The following is a 21277-nucleotide window of genomic DNA, read 5'->3' as shown; positions in this document are numbered from 1 at the left end:
CAAGAAAAGAAAAAGAAAACAAACAAACAAATCAAAATAGAACAAATCAGAGCAAACAAACAAACCAAAAAGACCCGGGGGTCCCACCAGCATGGCAGCATGGGCTAGGAAGCAGATTCACAGTCGCGTGGTGTTTCACAGCCTTTCAGGAAGAAGATGGCGCACGGAGTCAGGTATTTGAGAGAAAGGAGGGGGAGGTGGTGAGAGGTAAGGAAGAAATCTAAAGAAGCAGAAAAAAGCAACACCAGCAGCCAACAAAAGGCACTCAGGGAGCCGGTCAGTGTGGGTGGTGGAATCGAAGTGACACCGAGGTGAAGCTGGTGCTTCCCAGCCAAGAGACTGTGGCTGCAGGAAGCAAAGGAGCCTAAGTGGGGGTGAAGAAGGGTGGGGGGCTGGGAAAGCCTATATCGCTGATTACCAGTTATTCTGTCTCCTGCTGGAAGCTCCGTGAAGCTGCTTTCTTGTACCCCGTTTGCCGATCTCTGGTAGAAGTCCAAGATGGTGGATCTGTGCTGTGGTAGCTGATGGGGGGGACCTCTGCATTTATCTCTCCTTGCTCTCTGTTCTCAGTCAGTTTCTTATTCCATTCAGTGCTTGGCTGAGTTATCTCTTCATTTGATGGTTAGGGTTTCAGGATTGACGTGTGACTCTGTTTGACTTAGTTTTTCTGATCTTTGCTGCAGAGGGATGGCGTGGTGCTTCTGAACTTAGTGCCATGTTGCCCGGAAGTTTTTGTCTACTTTTTAAATAGGTTGTCAGTTTTCTACTATTGAGTTTTGAGAATTTTTTTTTATATATCCCAGACACAAATTATTTACTATACATGTGATTTTCAAATATTTTCTCCCAAGATGTACTTTGTCTTTTGATTCTCTTAACAGGGTCTTTTGCAGAGAAAGCTTTAAATTTTTATGAAGACCAATTAATCAATGTTCTTTCTTTTTTTATAGATTCTATTTGGTGTCATGTCTAAGAACTCTGCCATGAAGGTTTTTTCCTAAGTTTTCTTCTGAAAGTTTCATAGATTTACATTTAGCTCTATTATTCATTTTAATTTTTTTTTAATAAAATACAAGGTTTAGGTTGAGGATTTTTTTTTTTGCACGTTAACATGCAATTGTTCCAAAATCATTTGTTGAAAAGACTATGATTTCTCCATTGAATTGCTTTCGTACTCTTTTCAAAGATCAATTGGCCATATTTGTGTTGGTCTATTTCTGTATTTTGTATTCTGTTCCCTTGATCTAGATGTCTATCCCAGTGCTTCTCAACAATGGGTGATTTTCGCCACTGCCCCCGACCCTCCACACCCAGAGGACATTTGGCAATATCTGTGGATATTTTTGGTGGTCACAAATGGGTGGGTGCTACTGACTTCTGGTGTGTAGAGTCCAGGGATGCTGACAAACATCCTACAATGGATACGACAGACACCCATAACAAAGAATTATCTGGCCCAAAATGCCTATAGTGCCAGAAGTTGAGAAATCTTGGTTTATCCCTTCACCAATACTACGCTATCTTGGTTACTGTAGATTTAGAGTAAGTCTTAAAATTGGATGTGTGATTTTTCTTTTTTTTTTTCAAAATTGATTTTTCTTGGCATCAAAATCCTTCTCCCCTCCTGGGACTATGATGACATTAATGTTAGACCTTTTGTTAGTGTCCTTGAAGATTTCCTTTTTAAAAAAAAATTCTTTTTTTCTGTCCATTGCTAATATTGGATAACTTCTATTGATCTATCTTCAAGGTCAGTGACTCTTTCCTCTGCCGTCTGCAACCTGCTTTGATACCATCTACTGAGTTTTTTGTTTTGATTATTGTATTTTCAGTTTTAAAATTTCTACTTGGTTCTTCTTTATACATGTTTCTTTGCTGAAGTTTTATATTTTTATTTGTTTCAAGTGTACTCTTATTGGAGCATCTGTAAAATCTTTGTCAGACAATTTCAATATCTGTGTCATTGTGGTGTTGATGCCTTTTGGTTATCTTTTCCCATGCACTTTGAAATTTTTCTGTTTTATTTCTTTATTTATTTGTGTGTGCATGTGTGTGTGTGTACCTAGTAATTCTGGATTGTAAATTTTGAATATTCTGTTATAAAACTATGTTTAAATCCTATGCAAAATGTTGATGTTTTTATTGTAGCAGGCAATTGAATGGGTCCGATTCAGGCCACAAGTTCTAACCTACCACCTGTGGGTACTGGTTCCAATGTCCTTTCAGTTTTCAAAGCCTATCCTGTACTATTTGGATCTGTCCCACATGTGTGTCACTGAGTGGTCAGTTTGTGATCTTGGCCATGGTCTAATTAGTGCTATTATCAAGGTCTTTGTCTTACTGATTATGATCAGATTCATGCATGTACAAATTGGGGAGTGAGTCCAAGTATTCATAAATAACTTTATGGGGTTGCTTTCCCGAGTTCCTCCTTCTCTGCAATTTCCTTGGTACTTTTCAGTTTCCTGGGGTTCTTGTTTTTAGCCTTCTTGTCTGATAGCGGAGGCTTTAGTTATATTCTCTGCCATGCAAGTCTGTGACTGTACCCATGTCTGGGCCAAAGTGGTGAGAGGACAGAGAGAGTAAAATGCAATGGAGGTTTTTCCTACTTTCTTGGAATCACATTACCTATCAGAGAGGAAAGTGTACTTCCCTTAGAGTTTTGGCTTCTGTTAGCTTCACTGTGGCCTCTGTCACTGACTTCATGGGACTGCTGGGGGACAGGATGTGAAAGAATCAAGAGAAGGAAATAAAATAAAACAGGATGTCTGTATTGTCTCTGAATGTTAAGAGCTCCCTTTCCCCCTTCTCAAGCTGGGACTAGAAGATTCTTCTGGAGCACTGTCCTCCCCACAGTACTACCTTCTGGGTTTCAGACTGTGTTGTGTTCAGGCTGAGGGTTACTGGAAGGGTAAAACAGCAAACTCACCACCATTTTGGTGATACTTCAAATTGTCATCTTCTTCTCTATTTACCTGTTACTATTTACTCTTCGGAGTCCTCAAATAAGTGATTCATGCATTCTGCCCAAATTTTATAGTTGCATTCAATGGTAGAGACAGGGTGGAATGTACTTACTGCATCCTACCATAAATGAATGCACTTTTGAATTCATTTAATGTCTATCATAAAAAGCCTTAGATTATACTTTGAGAATCACTGGTCAAAAGCAGAGCACCTCAACCTCCTATTTTTTCTAAGAAAAGAACAATTGTATGTTTATCAGCCTTTTAGTTATGACATATGTACCATTAATTACAAACTTGTGACTTAAGGTCCTAAACTCTCTAAGCATCTTTAGCAAACTATATATATACCTGGATGATAGTACTTTAGCTTGGGTTGAAATGTATACAAGACAATGATTAAAAACAGACTTTGGTTTTTATCCAAAGTTGAGAAAAGAAAAAGTAATCTAAAGTTTGCTTTGTTATCTTTTGCAACAGTACTTTAGAAGACATTGTCCATTTTGTTCAACGTTGTTTAAATAAAACATTCCTTTTTGAATTTCATGTAAAGAAAAGGTTCATCACTCCTTATGAACTCACATGCTTCTTATGTGACTTAGGTTTTCTTTTTCAGGAATCTCAGAACCTCATGAACTTTTTGTTCAATTACACTTGCTCTCCTCCGCTAGATTTTCTGGAACAACTATTTTTCCTCTACCATATTACATGGGTCTTATTATTTTTCATTTATTTTATTGACAGAGACTAAGTCATAAATGAGTAAGATGCAACGGTAGGATTATCAGTCTCTCCTTTCACTTTACCATTTCCCTTGTGTGTGTGTGTTTTTTTTATCATACTCATTTTAAAACTACAAAACTTGAAGAAATAATTATGTTGAACTTGGATGATGAGTACATGGGATTTTAGAATATAATTCAATCTATTTTGTATATGCTTGAAATTCTCCATAATAAAAAATTAAAAGTTAAAAAAATAAATGAAATAACTATAAACAATGTGGCACTGGTATACGAATAAAAAGACAATTATTGAAATAGAATAGTTAGTCCTGAAACAGTACACTAGTATATTAAATTCTGATATATATGTTGAGAATGCAGCCATAAATCAGTGAGAAAGAGATTTTCAACAAATAGATATCTTGCAATGGGTTAGCGATTAGCAAAAAAAAAAAAGTTCATCTTCACCTCACACAAAACCTCATAATTAATTCTAGATACACCTAAGAGTTAAATAATTAAAATTAATTAAATTATAAATGTTTTCAAAATAAGCAATTATTTACTAACTCTATTTGGGGAAGAAATCTTTAAGATAAAAACAATATCCAACAATCCCAAAAGGTCAAACATTTTACGATATAAATTTAACACTTTGCATTTTGAAAATAAGAACCACAGTTAATAGGTCAACAACAAACTAGCAGTAATACTTCTTTGTGCTGCTTCTGTGGGGGAGGCTTCTTTATTTTGTTCTAACCTCTTCTTTACCTTAAAGGCCTGAAAATAAATCAGGTGGAGCCTCAAAACAATCAGCTCTAAGGAGTAAGACTTTGGTTTGTGTGAGATACATTTTTTCCTCTTGCCCACCATAAAATACCACCCACCTCTATTGAATTCCTATTATATAAAATCCACTTTCTTGGTGTAAATCACTTCTTTTAGATGAATGTTAACCATTTCCCAACCTTCTAATGCAAAGCCCAACAGTTTTCCACCACAACCAATCTTTGTAATGTTTACATTTACATTTAAAGTGATGAACTTCAAGCTTAATTTTCCCGTTTCCCATTAAATTATGGACATCCCTGAGGACACAGACAGTGGGTTAACCAATGTTAACTGCCTAGCACAGAGTCTGGCTTATAGAAGAGGATTAGTAAATGTTCGTTCTCTTGTTCTGCTTTCTTAAGTTATACGTGAGCACACTGTTCCACAGCTGCTGTAATATAGAGATTAGAAAAATATCATTGCAGAAAGATTTTTGGAAAGGAAGTGGTCATTGCACGTTGAGTATGTTAGACTGTATGAAGATAGAACTTGAAGGCCTGCTCATGCTCTCCTCTGAAACACCTTCCAAGTTTAGGAGCTGGCCAGTTTATATGAAGACGTCATTTAATAAAGGTTCTGAGCTCCAAACCAAACGATGTTTTTGTCCTGGACATTTTCCACTTGTTCCTCCATGTCCACTCTCCACACTTCTTTACCAAGCTCTGTGTACAGAGGAGGCTGGTCTTCCTGAACTCTCTCAACGGGCTCTTTTGCCCTCTGACTTCTCGTTCAATGTTGCCAGTCAGAGGTGTGTTCTAGAGATCTGAGAGTAAGGTTGTGGTATTTATTTTCCTTGTTCTGTGGTTTGGTTGTGTTTTTCTATTGAAGGCCACACCTCCCATTAGGCAGCCCTCAGGTATGGCCAGAGCTACACTTTGCAGTTCCAGTACCTGCTCTGTCTCCTGGCCCCTTCAGGCCTGGGGTGGTACAGCCCCTGTGTTGCTAAGTACAAAGTTACTACACCATTCCTTGCTGGTTTCCCCTAGCCTTAACCACACTTTCATAAACAATTCCAAACTTTCATTAAACTCTCCTCAACTGTCTCACTGGAGATAGCCATATGTGTCTCTCCAGGACCTTCTCTTGATAAGTAACTTTTTTCCACATTATGCCTTCACTGAAGAGCTACGTCCACTGTCTGTTAGCCAAATGACAGTGATAGCTTCAAGATGAGACCCCTTTACGTCATCTTGTGGGATAAGGAAGGCTACACAGCAAAATAAAAACATGTGAAGCCAGATTGCGCAGCGAAGTCAATCGACATGCATAAAGGGCATGATGCCAGTGTTCTGCCCAATCTTCAAGACTTTTTGAGCTAAATAAGTGGAGCTACAAAAACTGTCCAGTGGTAGTATTTAGCCAAAGCTCACACCAACCATCCAATCAACTCAACATCCAACTTGAGAGGACAGTAAGGAGTTTGGGTTTAGGTAACCAACATATAATGAATGTTTACTCTTCACAGAGCACCCTGGTAGGCATTCTACAAGCCCACCACATTTAAGCTTCCCAACTACCCCTGCAGCAGATAATGTTACCACTTTACAGATGAGGAAGGCGAGGCTCAGAAAGGTCAGGCAGCCTGCTCAACAAACACAATGAGCGGCAGAACCAGCATTCAGATAGATGTGGGCCCCTGGGGCTCCTGCCTAGGTTCAGGCTCTGTAGGTTTACAGAATGTTATTAGAGAAATACCTCCGAGGTGAAAGCCTTGTGTTTAACTCCTGGCTCTACTGCTTGGGCTGGGTGACTTTGAGCGCCTTACCTAGCTTTTCTGAGCCTCACCTTCGTCATCCGGAAGGAGAGATTTAAAAAAACAAAACTGTACATTGTGGGTTAACTGTGATTATGGAAAGAAAGAACATGAAGGAAAGAATTTTTTAAACCCTTCAGGGCTGCAGAGGAACGATTTATCCCTTTGGTTGTCTTCTTTCTAATTCCCTTCGGTCTTGGAGGTAGTGAATCTGATTTCAGTTTCCACTTCCATGAGAAATCCAGGGAGAGACCCAGTGAGGCTTGCTTTCTCAATAGTAACAGTGACAGTAATACCACCACCACCAAGTGCAATACTAATTAGGCATCTTAGAGTATTACGTTGATCAACCACTTACCAGATGCCAGGCACTTTGCTTGGATTCTCTCATTTAATCCTCACATCCACCCATCGAGTAGACATTAGCGTCATTTTTCAGAAGGGAAAACCAAGGTTCAGAGAGCTTAAGTAACTTGTCCAAGGTCACACTGCTATTCGGGGGGGTCTAGCTGGGATTTGAATTTAGCTGCTTCTAGAGCTGCATGGAATCTGTAACTATTGGCTCAGTCTCCTCATCTCCCCAATCAGGATAAGGAGAGAGACCAATATAATCAACGGAGCAAAAGTGTAAAGCCTTCGGCGCGAGGCACACATTGCCTGTTATTTCTACCAGTCTGTGTCCCCTTGTATTTAAGTCGTGGCTCTAATGCTCCAATATGGTGACTTTGAGCACCTTAGCTATGTTAGTCACTAGTTACATGTCCCATAGTGCTTGACACGTGGCTAGCCTGAGCTGAGATGTGCTGTAAGTATAAAATACAGCCTAGATTTTGAAGACGATATGAAAAAAAGAATATTTCATTAATAGTTTTATATTAATCACATGCTGACATGATAATATTTTGGAGAGGTTGGTTTAAATAAAGTACATTATTAACATTAATTTCAACTGTCCTTTTACTTTGTAAAATATGGCTACTAGAAAATTTAAATGGGGCACTTACAGTTCAGTGGTACAATTCCACGCAGGAGACCCGACCAATGCACCTCATATGCAGCCACCACCTGTCTGTCAGTGGACGCTTGCATGTTGCTATGATGCTGAACAGGTCTCAGTGGAGCTCTCAGACTGAAATGAACTAGGAAGAAAAGCCTGGTGACCTACTTCTGAAAATCAGCCACTGAAAATCCTATGGCTCACGACGGTCCGGTCCTTACACGATGCTGGGGTTGGCACAGGACTGGGCAGCGTTTTGTTCTGTCATCCATGGTGTTGCCATGAGCAGGGGGCCGACTTGATAGCAGTTAACATAAAATTTAAAATTACATATATGGTTGGCATTATATTTCCACCAGACAACGCTGGGTTAGGGAAAGAGCTGTGAAGCGCATCATTAGCCTTTCCTGGGCTGATTTCTAAAAGTCACCACGTATGGCCCTAACGAAGAAAAGGAGGCATTTGCTTTCTGTAACATTTACGGGGAGCCGGGGTGGAGGAAAGGACCAGGCCCCATAAACAGCTTTGCAGGTTTATCTTCACCAAGAGAGGGATCTGCCTCGTGTGGCTACGGTATGAGCTTCTCTAAATACCCCGCTGGTTGAGTTCAGCCTGAAAGCAAACATTTCAAAGCCTCTGGCAGAAGCAGTTTGGAGAGAGGTTTTCAAGCCATCAGGCCAGCAGATGATGTTTACTTCTCATGACACAATCGTCAAGTCAAATTCTATTTCACAGCAGTTACTTTCATGTCCTGAGAATAGAAAAATCCCTTCGGATGACCAAAACACCCCTGTACAACCCTAAATCCTATTAAATAAATCTGCGGCTTTGCCTGTTCTGTGGAAAACAGGGCTTCATTTTGCCTGTGAAAACAGGCCCTTTAACCTCTGAGATGCTTCTTGTATCAGCAGAAGGGGTGTGTGTGTGTGTGTGTGTGTGTGTGTGTGTATTTTTTTAAACAGATTGATTATGGTCAAGTTTCAAATGTGTACCACCAAGTTCAGGAGGGCCAACTGCTCTCCTGCAAAATTCTGGGCAGGGGACAAAGGCTGGTAGAAGCAAAAAGCAGTGTGTGCCTACCCTTTCCAAAGCCCTTTTGCTCCCTTGATTACATTGGCCCCTCTCCTTATCCTGATGTGGAGATGAGGAAACTGAGGCCAGGCAGGTTTCTGGCTCAGCACTGGGGAGGGAAGATAAGGAGTCTTTGGAGTCGGTGGACTTGCAGTTACATTTTTGCTTTACTAGCTGTGTGACCCTGGACAAGTCACTGAACTTCTCTGAGCTTGCTCCAGCTTATCATAAAATGTGGCTAATATAGACTCAAAAGGCTACATACTGTACGAGTCCAATTATATGACACCCTAGAAAAGGCAAAACTATAGGGATGGAGAATGGATGAGTGTTTGCCAGGGGTTGGGGATGGAGGGATGATTTGACTACAAAGCTTCGGCATGACGGAATGTTTTGGGGTGACAGAACTTGTTCTCTGTTCACTGTGGTGGTCACACAACTCAATGCATCGTGAAAACTCACAGAACTAAGCGTACAGCAAAAACAGTGAATTTTACGGAATGTAAACTAACCAATACTTATATGGTAAAAAAAAATAACTGGGATAATAAGGCCTCTCTCACAGGGTTGCTGCGGCATTTGAGATTACACAGTAAACAGTGGAGTCACAACTGAACTCTGCTTCTTTACATTTCCGGCCTGATATTTCCAGCTCTGCAGCTGCTGACTAGTAGTGTAGGAAAGGGACCCAACCAAATTTAATTTCAACTCTTAAAACTGGTGAAAAGGAAGTAGGGAGAAATCTAGGGCTCTGATTGGAAAGCTGATGTGACAGGTGAAGACAGGCAGAAAGAGGGAACTGGGGACCTGATCTGTGTATGTCTCTATACTGTGAACTTATCAATAAGAGAAGCGGCAAACCATCTCTTTGTCCTCGCTGCCTGCCCACTTGATCCTCCATGTAGCCCACCTTCCCTGCCCTATTGACTCTAAACTTTCTCACCAAGTCTCACACAGATCTAGTTTTTCCTCAGTTATTTGTTTCAGGCACACTGCCAGCTGGCTTGATCTGCCTCCTGCTACAGAAAACAAATCTCTCCTCCATTTCTCACATGTTACCAGCCTAACAAATAAACTACTAAGTTTTACACTGATTCATGCAAACACCCAGTCCTTCTCCACATGGAATGTTTTCTGCATACTAGGGTTTTAAAAAGATGAAATATAACTGACCAGCAGCAGCGTCGTCCTCTGAGTGGGCAAAGGGTTTTTTTTAGCTGCTAGATTTTCATTAATCTCACAGGCTGCTGCTGGGCATTGCTCTTGGGTTCTTGTGTCTTGCTGGGGAGAGCTGGGTTGGCTCATGAATACAAAGCATGTGCCTTTGAAATATAATTAAATCTGTCTGAAGGGACCCAGCTCTGGTTCTCAGGCATTTCACAGATAGGTTTTCATTTTTAGGATGTTCTGAGTTTTAGATGCTTTTGTGGTGGATTTGAGGAGAGAACTGGTTTCCCCTCCCTGCTCACAACCTGAGTTCTCCTCTGCCTTTCCTGCTCTTACTTGCTTTGTAGCCACCTACTTCCCCTTCTTTAAGGAGGTGATTGTCTATGCACAAAACGTAGAGTTTTAAAGTTCAAGATACTTGTGAGAGGAGTTTGGGATTCAGACTTGTTCTGTTGACCCTGGGAGACAAAATTTGGAACTAAAAGGGAGCTAGATTATGAAAGCTTCTAATTAGAAGCCTTGACATGTAGCAAGTTCCCTACAAGCAAAGGCATTCAAGAAAAGGATGGACAGCCACTTGCTGAGGATACTTGAGAGAAGTTGAATGCATCCAGAGGGGTTGATGCTTTCAAAGTTCCCCAAGCTCAGGAGTCTGGGATTCTACATGATTCCTTAACTTGGAAAGTAAGATGTTGATACAAGGAGGCTGTGGAATCAACCCTTCGTGGAAATTACTCAACATACTATTGGGTTGGATATTGTCTGTCTGTCCCTTTAGCTTTACTTTCCACCCTTCTCAATTATTCTGTGTCCTGGGAGGCTGACACATATGGGTCATCAACAGGCTCCCATGCCTTCTGGCTTCTGGTTGAGTTTAGCTACTAGGGAACCCAGGAAGGTCTCAGAGGGAGGAAGGAGAAGGAGGACAGGGTTTTATCAGTCAATAGCTGCTGTCAAGTCAATTCCAACTCATGGCAACTCCAGAGTAGAAGTGAGTGCTCCATAGGGTTTTCAATGGCTGATTTTTCAGTAGATTGCCAGACCTTTCTTCCAAGGTGCCTGTGGGTAGACTCAAACCTTCTACCTTTCAGTTAGCAGCTGAGTGTGTTCACTGTTTGCACCACTGAAGGACTCACCCCCAGATCTACCACTATGGATTTGACACAAGCTGGGTGTGTCCCTTGGCCAAAGGTCAAGAACAGAGGCCTGTTCACATAATATTCTCTCTCTCTCTCTCTCTGCATTTCACTTCATCCCATGTCCTTTCAGACCTAGGGATAGAAGTGGTTCCCCTGTTCCTAACCCTGAGCCCTGAGGTACTGTTCCACCTCCTGCAGTTTCTTTATACCCTACTCACACATTTGTAAATTGTTCCTTTATTAAACTCTCTTCAAATTATTCCATGTTAGTAGGCCATCCCTTTCTTGGCAAAGACCCTGACACAAATGGTAAACACCTACTGTGTGCAATGAAGGAGATGACACAGTTCTTGTCCTCAAGTGCCTTCCAGGGTAGTTATGGAGATCAACTGAAGACCTTGGGGGAAAAACGGATCATTTTGTTGTGGTGGCTGTTGACTACGTGGGCTCTTGTAACCCTAGGAGACAGGAATTGTGCCTAGATACTTGAGCTAACAAGACCAAATTCAGCTAAAAATAAAATAAGATGACTCTTGTATGAATTCAATCAAACAAATGTCTTATTTTTTGGCTCCCTGACAAACCAGATTAATTGACTGTTTCTAGTTTCTTCTGGATGAGTTGTTTTGGCGTGGTGTTCAGACATGGCTTCTGACAGCATTTGTGTAATGACAAGGTTAACTTGAGAGAAACGACTCACAAAGGGGACCAGTGGTTTCTGGCAGCCACGGGGTGACCTGGAAGGGTCAGGATCATGAGACACATGCTGGAGCTGGATCCCAGGATAAGGTAAGGATATTGCACTGCGGGACCCTCACAGCTGCCTGATTATGAAGCGGAACGAAACTGAAAACCAGGAATTCCCTGAAGAAGAGGAAAGCACCTGCAGCACCATTAATTGGAACAGAAAGTCAATGTCCCTTCAGCGGGAGAGTGCAACAGGGAAGAAAAATGTATTCATGTATCACAGAAAGACACGTAAAGACGCACAAGACGCATCACACCTAGACCCCACTTGACAGAATTGGGCCAAGTGCTTTGCACATCGTAGGAGCCCAAAAAAATGTGCATGGACAGTTTTGTGTTACTATCAAACTCTCTCAGTTTCTTTTAGACTAAAATCTCTGTGAAGTCAGGGGTTCTATCACACTTGTTTATTTACTTTTTATCTACAGGTCTTAATACAGTGCCTGACATATAACCAACCAGTTGCTGTTGAGTCGACTCAGACTCATGGTGATCCCATGTGTGTCAGAGTAAAACCGTGCTCCCTAGGGTTTTCAATGGAAATATATAACCAGACCTTTCCTCTGAGACCCCTCTGGGTGAACTCAAACCATCAACCTTTTGGTTAGCAGTGAGCATGTTAACTGTTTGCACCACTCAGGAACTCCATCTGACACAAAGAAGGTGTTTAATACATAATTGTTGGATGAAGGTGGAGATGATATGTCTTCCTTCACCTGTGAGGTCACTCACTAGTCAAATCACACAACTGTGACGCCCGTCCCCCCTCCCCCCATTTCACTTCAGAGTATTTTTTTTTTTTCTCTCCATGGAGTAAAAGTTCTAACAGCTGTGGTAAGTGAGAATCTTAGGAGTCATCACTAGATGTAAGTGAAACCTGAAGAGAAAACCCTGGAAAACATCATTAATTTACCCAATAGGCATATTGTGCTGCTGTTGTTGTCCCTGTTACCACACAGTATGACTTCTGTGATAGTAAGAAACATGGATTAGTCTAGAGTGGTACCAGGGACTCTCAATAAGCTTTGCTGAATGAATGATGGGTCGCTTTATGGTATTATAGACCTGGGCTCCCAATGATATATATAATTGTTTAGTACACAGTTCTTTTAATATATGGACACTCAATCATTTTTACCCCAAGACAATGTTTGGATAAGGAGGGATATCTAACTTCAGTCACATACTATGTGACTAATCTTCTCCCATGAAAAACATAATTCTGGCTTTGGGCTGAATCAACAGGTGACTCTAATCCCATCCCTTAGAGTAGATTTTTCCCCTAAGCTCTCTGGCTTTCTCTGGTCCATTCTGGGGCTATCCTAGTCCATCAGAAATACTGTATAGACTCTAATCCCATCCCTTAGAGTAGATTTTTCCCCTAAGCTCTCTGGCTTTCTCTGGTCCATTCTGGGGCTATCCTAGTCCATCAGAAATACTGTATAACATAGAACTTCAGGAGGTAAGGCGTATCACCACTTTTTTTCTTAAGATCCCCTTTGGCCCCTAAGTCAGAGAATGACCACTTGTCCACCAAAATCATTTGACTCCTCCTGGGCACACAGGAGAGCCCTGGTGGCATAGTAGTTAAGAGCTCTGCCACTAACCAAGATGTTGGCAGTTCAAATCTATCAGCTGCTCTTTGGAAACCCTATGGGGCAGTCCTATAGGGTTGTTATGAGTTGGAATCGACTTGACAGCAATGGGTTTTTTTGGGTTTGGGGACATGGGTGGACTATGTTTCCCACCCTCACTTGCAGGTATGTGTGGCCATGTGACTGAGTTCTGGGCAATGTAATGTGGGCAGAAGTGATGTCCACTGTGGGCATCTCTTTCTTCCTCTGCCTGCCTCCTATACCAGAGGCTCTGGTAGGGGTTATGGGGGATAGCAGACTCATAAGACAGAAAGAGCCTGGGTCTCTGATGCTGGTCCCCTGCCAATTAATTTTTACGTGATTGAAAAATAAAACCATTGAGGTGAGCCACTGAAACGTTCAGGTTTATCTGTAATGGCAGGTAGTTAGTCACAGTTTCTGTATAAACTTGTCCTCACCCCATAAGCATTCTCTGAGTTTTGCAGATCAGGAGACACTGGGAATAGTAACCTCAGCATTGTTCCCAATAAAAGAAATTGTGAGGATGTTTCCACCACCACAAACAGAGTTGTTGTTGTTAGGTGCTGTTGAGTTGGTTTTGACTCATAGTGACCCTATGTACAACAGAACGAAACAGTGTCCGGTTCTGTGCCATCCTCATGATGGTTTTTATGCTTGAGCCCATTATTGCAGCCACTGTGTCAATCCATCTCACTGAGATTCTTCCTCTTTTTTGCTGATCCTCTACTTTACCAAGCACGATGTCCTTCTCTAGGGACCGATCCCTCCTGATAACATGTCCAAAGTATGCGAGATGAAGTCCTAACATCCTTGCTTGTAAGGAGCATTCTGGCTGTACTTCTTACAAGACAAATTTGTTCTTTTGGCAGTCCATGGTATATTCAATATTCTTTGCCAACACCATAATTCAAAGGCGTCAATTCTTCTTCGGTCTTCCTTATCCATTGTCCAGCTTTTGCCAGTATATGAGGTGAGTGAAAACACTGTGGCTTGGGTTAGGTCCACCTTAGTTCTTAAAGTGACGTCTTTGCTTTTTAACACTGTAAAGAGGTCTTTTGCAGCACATTTGCCCATTGAAGTACGTCATTTGATTTCTTGACTGCTGTTTCCATGGGTGTTGACTGTGGATCCAAGTAAAATGAAGTCCTTAACAATTTCAATCTTTTCTCCGGTTATCATGATATTGCTTATTGGTCCAGTTGTGAGGATTTGTGTTTTCTTTATGTTGAGGTGTAATCCATACTGAAGGTTATAGTCTTTGATTCTCATCAGCAAGTGCTTCAAGTCCTGTTCACTTTCAGCAAGCAAGGCTGTGTTATCTGCATAACACAGGTTGTTAATGAGTCTTCCTCCAATCCTGATGACCGTTCTTCTCCATATAGTCCAGCTTCTTGGATTATCTGCTCAGCATACAGATTGAATAAGTATGGTGAAAGGATACAACCCTGACGCACACCCTTCCTGACTTTAAACCACGCAGCATCCCTGTGTTCTGTTCGAACGACTATCTCTTGATCCATGTACAGGTTCCTCGGGAGCACAATTAAGTGTTCTGGAAATCCCATTCTTCAAAATGTTATCCATAATTTGCTGTGATTCACACAGTCAAATGCCTTTGCACAGTCAATAAAACACAGGTAAACAGTAGCTTCTGGAAATGACTACACGGAAAAAAAAATACAATTTAAAGTTCCAGCTCACTGGCACTTCACTGCAAATGAATCAATGTGTGAACTTTTCAGTGAACGGAAGCACCTGCTGTGGTGAGGTAGTAGAAAGCATCTTTGCACCAAGAGAGATAAAACCTGGTTCCAGCCTGTATGGGTTGAATTCTGTCCCCCAAAAGGATATGTTCAAGTCCTAACCCCTGGTACCTGTGAATGTGACCTTATTTGGAACTAAGGTCATTGCAGGTATAATTAGTTAAGATGGCAGATAAAGATATCGGCAATGTGATCTGCGTGTGATTAATTTTGACCTGGAAATTAGTTAAGATGAGGTAATTAGGGTGAGCCCTAATTTCTTCATGACTGTTGTCTTTATAAGACGAGATGATAGAGAGAAACACAGGAAAGAACATCATGTGACAATGGAGACAGATTGGAGTTACGCTGCCACAATGCCAAGGAACATCTGGGCTACCAGAAGCTGGAGGATGCAAGGAAGGATCTTCCTCCAGAGTCTTTGGAAAGAGCATGGCCCTGCTGACACCTTGTTTTTTGGCTTCTAGCCTCCAGAACTTTGAGAGAATACATTTCTGTTGTTTTAAGCCATCCACTTTCTGGTAATTTGTAATGGCAGCCCTAGGAAACTGATACATACAGCCCTTGTGATTCTGCTGTAACCACCTGTGTGGAGCTTGGTCCCCTCACTTGCCCTCTCTTAGCCTCCTCAGCCATTGAAAGGATCAAGGAAGATAAAATATGTTAAATTATGTTCAGGCTCTCTGTAAACTGTAAAGGGATATGTAATTCAACTTAAACAAACCTTGACTGGGGTAGTTGGAGGGGACTGACATAAATGCAATAAGACACAGTCTCTGCCCTCTAGGATCTTCCAGTCTTCTGGAGAAAATACCATATTTTCACACAAATAATGCGCCCACACATATAACGCGTGGCATAGCTCACTTATAAAAATAGCAAGGGGGGTTGTGCAGCTGGCAAAATGTATAACTTGTGCGTTATTTGCATAAAATATGGTAGATAGTTGAATAACAAACTACAACCCCTAATATCCGTTACCCATTGCTATTGAGTTGATTTCAACTCATAGTGACCTTATAGGTTAAATAATGGCAGATAAAGCTATTAGCAATGTGATCTGGGTGTGTAAAAGAAGTGACTAATTTTGACCTTGAAAATAAGAAAGACTTTAATAGTGCCCCCAATGTTCCTAAGAAAAAGGGCAAAAATTTTAAATATAACTTACAATGTCATACACGATTTGGCCCCTGTATGCTTCTTTGGCCTGCTTTGGTTCTTAAACATGCAATACTCTCTCCTCTAAGTCTTTGTAGACCTGATGGCACAGTGGTTAAGAGCTACGGTGTGCTATGGCTGCTAACCAAAAGGTCAGGTTCGAATCCACCAGCCACTCCTTGGAAACCCTACGGAGCAGTTCTACTCTGTCCTATAGGGTGGCTATGAGTCAGAATTGACTCAACGGCAATGAGTTTGGTTGTTTTTTTTTTTTGACTGTGACATAAAGTGTGCCTATCTTTCATTCTTTAGCTCATGCCTCCTGTAGAAAGCTTTCCTGGATTCCTTCAGCCCAGGTTAAATACACTTTGTATCAGTTAGCATGCTATCGGCTATAAGTAATGGATACTAACTAAAATAGTACCATTACGCAGCAAGAAACCTGGAGATACATAGGATTTCCAGGATTAGTTCTGTGATGTAACAATACTAAGACTCTGATTCAGCTTTCTGCAATTTTCTTGGCTTTTGCTTCAGAGTTATAAGATGGAAGCTGTGGCTCCAAGTCATGTCCTCTTACAAAATCACCAAGAGCAGGGAGGGTAGAAGAGACTCTGTAATCACTTTTCTCTTTTTATCACCAAGGAAAATCCTTCAAACACTTTCCTTTACATCTCTCTGGGCAGAAGGAAGTCATTTGCACATAGCCTAGTTAAATGAGGCTGGAAAGTGAGTGTCTGGCATTTCCAGGCACAGAGGCTCTGCAAGCACTGAAGACATGGGAAGGGCATGGCTGTTGGGTAGGCTAATAACATCCCTCCAAACTGTCACAGGAAACCCTGGTGGCATAGTGGTTAAGTGCTATGGCTGTTAACCAAAAGGTTGGCAGTTCAAATCCACCAGGTGCTCCTTGAAAACTCTATGGGGCAGTTCTATTCTGTCCTACAGGGTCACTATGAGTCAGAATCGATTCGATGGCAATGGGTTGGAACTGCCACAGTCCCTACTCCCCTTCATGGTCGATCATACATGGATTATATATATTTGCTTACTTGCCTGTATCCAGTAGCCAATAGCTTTGTCAGGGAAGAACAACTGTACTGGATAAATGAAGAAGGAACACAGTATTCTGATAACAGTACTTCTGATCACAAAAACAACAAATTGAAATCACTTTAGTCTGTGAGCAGCTGTTCTTACAAATCTTCACTGACCAATGACCTCTCCTCATGAAATCCTAACAGGTAAGACCTCAACCTCAAAGGCTACCAATTATGAACAAAACAAAGCATAATTTCCAAGTTCCAGCCAGGTGGTAAGATGAGGTGGGGATAGTGAAAGCAGAGAACTTGAAAGCTGACAGAAGCAGAGAGACCTGGCCTGGTGGAGACCAAACAGGAATGTGTATCGTTTGGAATTCTTTTGGCAGTAAGAAACAGAAGGCCTACGTTGGTTTACACAATACGGAACACTAATTCTCTCAATAACAAGTTTCAGGATAAGGCAGCTCCAGTGTTAACTCAGCTTTGTCACCCATAGCTTAGTTTTCCCTAGGGTTACAAAATGGCCACCATAGTTCCAAGCTCTATATCAAGAATGTCCACAGAAGGACATGTTTTTTCCTATAACTTTTTTTAAAGGAGGAAATACCTTTTCCTGAAGCCCCCCAGCAGGCTTCTCTTCATGTCTCATTGGGCAGAAATGGGTTGTATGCCTATCCATAAACCAGTCACTGACAAGGATAATAGAATAATCATGGCTGAATTAAGTCAAGAAAGATTTGTCCTTGTTACATATGGATGCTCCAACAAAACTGGGGACTCTTTCTACAATGAAAAAAGGGAGGAGTTGGAATGGTTGTTGGACAAGCCAACAATGACATCTGTTACAAATAGCTACTTTGGAACCAAGCAAATTCCAGCTTTGGAAAGAATAAGTCTTAGAGGCTGAATCTCAAACTACACTTGACATTGCATAAGCCCTGCCAATGAAAGAAGAGTCAAAGTCAGAATGTTTGTCAACTGGTTTCTTCTGCTGCATTCTCATAGAGATTATTACCGCTGCTACCTTAGACTTGGCTAGGACATGGATAGAGAGTAATATATTACATTCACACCTTCTGGGTTACTTCCTTGAGGAGGGGCCAGCTCAGTCATTTCTAAGCACCACGAGTCATGTGTCCTGAACCATACTGCAGGATAGAAAGACACTGTTCCTCCCTCCCCACTCTTGTTTAAACATGGACCCTGGCCTCCTACTTTTGTATCCGAACAGAATCTCCATTTCTATCTCATCTCTTAGCAGAAGGCTTGCTTGTTCCAGATGTGAAACTTGCTACTTGACCCCAAACTGTGAGGCAGTGCCTGCCTTAAAAGTTTTTAATTCAAGATCCTTTTTCCCACCAGGTGGGAGCAAAGCAGTCCAGAGTGGATCTTGTCCAGCTGGTCTGGAGGGACTAATTAGTGTTATTTACCTTCGACTACCCAAGGCATGACTCATTTCAGGCCACAGAAAATAGTTCCAAGCCAGAACCTTTTCAGTGGACACTGAATTATCCTGCTGCCTCGCTGGGCTGACTCCTTTTTATTAGCCATTTTGAGGCCCTAAGTCAGGGGTCAGCAAACTACAGCTTGAGGGCCAAATCTGGGCTGTTAATTGTTTTGTAAATAGGTTTTATTGGAATAGAGCCATTCATTTACATATTGCCTGTGGCTGCTTTCCAGCTACAATGGCAGACTTGAGTAGTTGTGACAGAGACCAGAAAACTCACAAAGCTAAAAATATTTAATATCTGGCCCTCTACAGAAAAAAAAATTTGCTGACCACTGACCTAGAAAGAAAGAGCATGTGAAAAGTAAGAAGTCAATAAGTAAGCTAGGTGCTCAAACTCATATACACAAATACTAAACAAAAGCTGCAGAGGAGTTAGAATGAGTTCAGATGGCTTGGGACCTGACACAGTGGGTCAAGCTGGCTTTAAAAGGACTCTGCCTGGGATATATACAGACACCTGACAGGGAGCTGAGCCAGTGCCACTTCTCGCCGGGAAGCAGCATTTCACTTCGCAAGTGTTTGTGTTCCCAAACGTGAAACCTGGTGACGGTTTTCTAACTGCTCCAGTCGGGGGTGTTTGTGCAATCTGACATACACATCCATTAGAGCCGCTCCATGGAGCCCCAGCTGACTGTAAAACACAGCCACAGACCTCCTTGGTTTTCCAACAGGAGCCCACGAAAGACCACAACAGAAACCTATTTATACCATTCTGAATTTCTTAGTAACACAAGGCAGGGCTTCAGACAAGTCTTAATCACTAACCTTAAGAATTGATTTCTGCTGCAAGTTAAAGCAGACAGTTAACTGCTTAGGATTTTGGTTTCTTACCTTTTCTTAACCAAAATATAAAATAAACAATAAAATACAATCACGGAAGATATATTTATTTATTTCAGATACTATACTAAGTACTTTAGGTACATTATCCCATTTAATGGTCACAATGGCACTACGAAGAGGGTAAAATCACTGTAGTATCTCCATTTTATAGATGAGGGAGGTGAGGCTTAGCCCACTGTTTCTCAAACTTGGAGAGCTTGTTAAAATGAAAACTCTTGGTCCCTTCCCCTGGAGATTCTGATTTAGTGGGTCTGGGGTTGGGTCTGAGTGTCTCCATTTCTAACAAGTTCCCAGGTGTGCTGATACTGCTGGCCCTGGGCCACACTTAGAGTACACTGGCCTAGCATTAAGTGAACAAAAAAGTCTCGTAACCATTTCTGGCAGGGCCAGTTCTCAAATCTAGGTTTGAGCCTGTGACTTTTTTTTTTTGGCCTATTTTTTTTTTCTATTCTCTTTTTCATCTTTTTTTAATTAAATGACTTTACTTTTTAGCCCAGTTTAGGTTTAGTTTACAGAAAACTTAAGCAAAAAGTAGAGAGAGTTCCCATAAGGAACGTTCCCATATACTCCCTCTCCACCCCCACCCCTAGTTTCCCCTATTATAAATATCTCGCATTGGTGTGGTACATTTGTTACAACTGATGTACCCATATCAGTAATATCAGTAATTATTAACTAAAGTTTACAGTAGGGTTCACTCCTTGTATAGTACAGTTCTATAGGTTTTGACCAATGCAAAATGTCCTGTATCCACCATTACAGTATCATACAGAATAGTTTCACTGCCCTAAAATCCCCCGTGATCCACCTACTCATCCCTTCTTTGCCCGCGCCCCAGAACCCCTGGCAACCACTGACTCTTACTGTCTTGGGTAAACCAGTCACACACGCACTTGGGTAAACCACTGACTCCACTGTCTCTGTAGTCTTGGGTCAGAATCGACTTGACAGCACACGACAACAACAAAATAGTTCTGCCTTTTCTAAAATGTCATATAGTTGGAATCATACAGTATGTAGCCTTTTCTGATTGGCTTCTTTCACTTAGCAAAATGCATATAAGGTTCCTTCATGTCTTTTGTGACTTGATAGCTCATTTCTTTAAATGGTTAATTTATATTCTATTGTATGGATGTATCCCAGTTTGTTTATCCATTCACCTACTGAAGGACACATTGGTTGCTTCCAATTTTTGGCAATTATGCATAAAAGCTGCTACAAACATTTATGTACAGGTTTTTGTGTGGACATAAGTTTTGAAATCACTTGGGTAAATACCTAGGAGTGCCACTGCTGGATCATATGGGTAGGGTATATTTAGCTTTATAAGCAGCTGCCAGACTGTCTTCCTAAATGGCTGTACCATTTTGCATTCCCACCAGCAATGAATGAGAGTTTCTGTTGTTCAACATTCTCGTTAGCATTTGGTGTTGTCAGCATTTTGGATTTTAGCCATTCTAATAGGTATGTAAGGACTGCAGGTGGTGCAGTGGTTAAGCGCTCAGCTGCTAACCAAAAGGTCAGCAGTTCGAACTCACCAGCCCCTCTGCAAGAGAAAGCTGTGGCAGTCTGCTTCCGCAAAGATTTACAGCCTTGGAAACCCTATGGGGCAGTTCTACTCTGTCCTAGAGGGTTGCTATGAGTCGGAATCAACTTGAGGGTACACAACAACAAAGGTATGTAGTGGTTTCTCATTGTTGTTTTAATTTAGTTTTCTAAGGACATAAGCTATTGAGTGTCTTTTCATATGGTTATTTGCTGAGTGTGTGACTTTTTACCCATTCTTTTTTTATTTTTTTTATTGTACTTTGGATGAAGGTTTACAGAACAAATAGGTTCTCATTAAACAGTCAGTACACATATTGTTTTATGACACTGGTTAACAACCCCATGACATGTCAACACTCTCCCTTCTTGACCTTGGAGGACCTTTTGTTTTTTTTTTTTT

This window comes from Trichechus manatus, unplaced genomic scaffold (genome assembly GCF_000243295.1).
Source record: "Trichechus manatus latirostris isolate Lorelei unplaced genomic scaffold, TriManLat1.0 scaffold00020, whole genome shotgun sequence".
Classification (NCBI taxonomy): domain Eukaryota; kingdom Metazoa; phylum Chordata; class Mammalia; order Sirenia; family Trichechidae; genus Trichechus; species Trichechus manatus.
Note: the sequence above shows the minus strand (reverse complement) of the source record.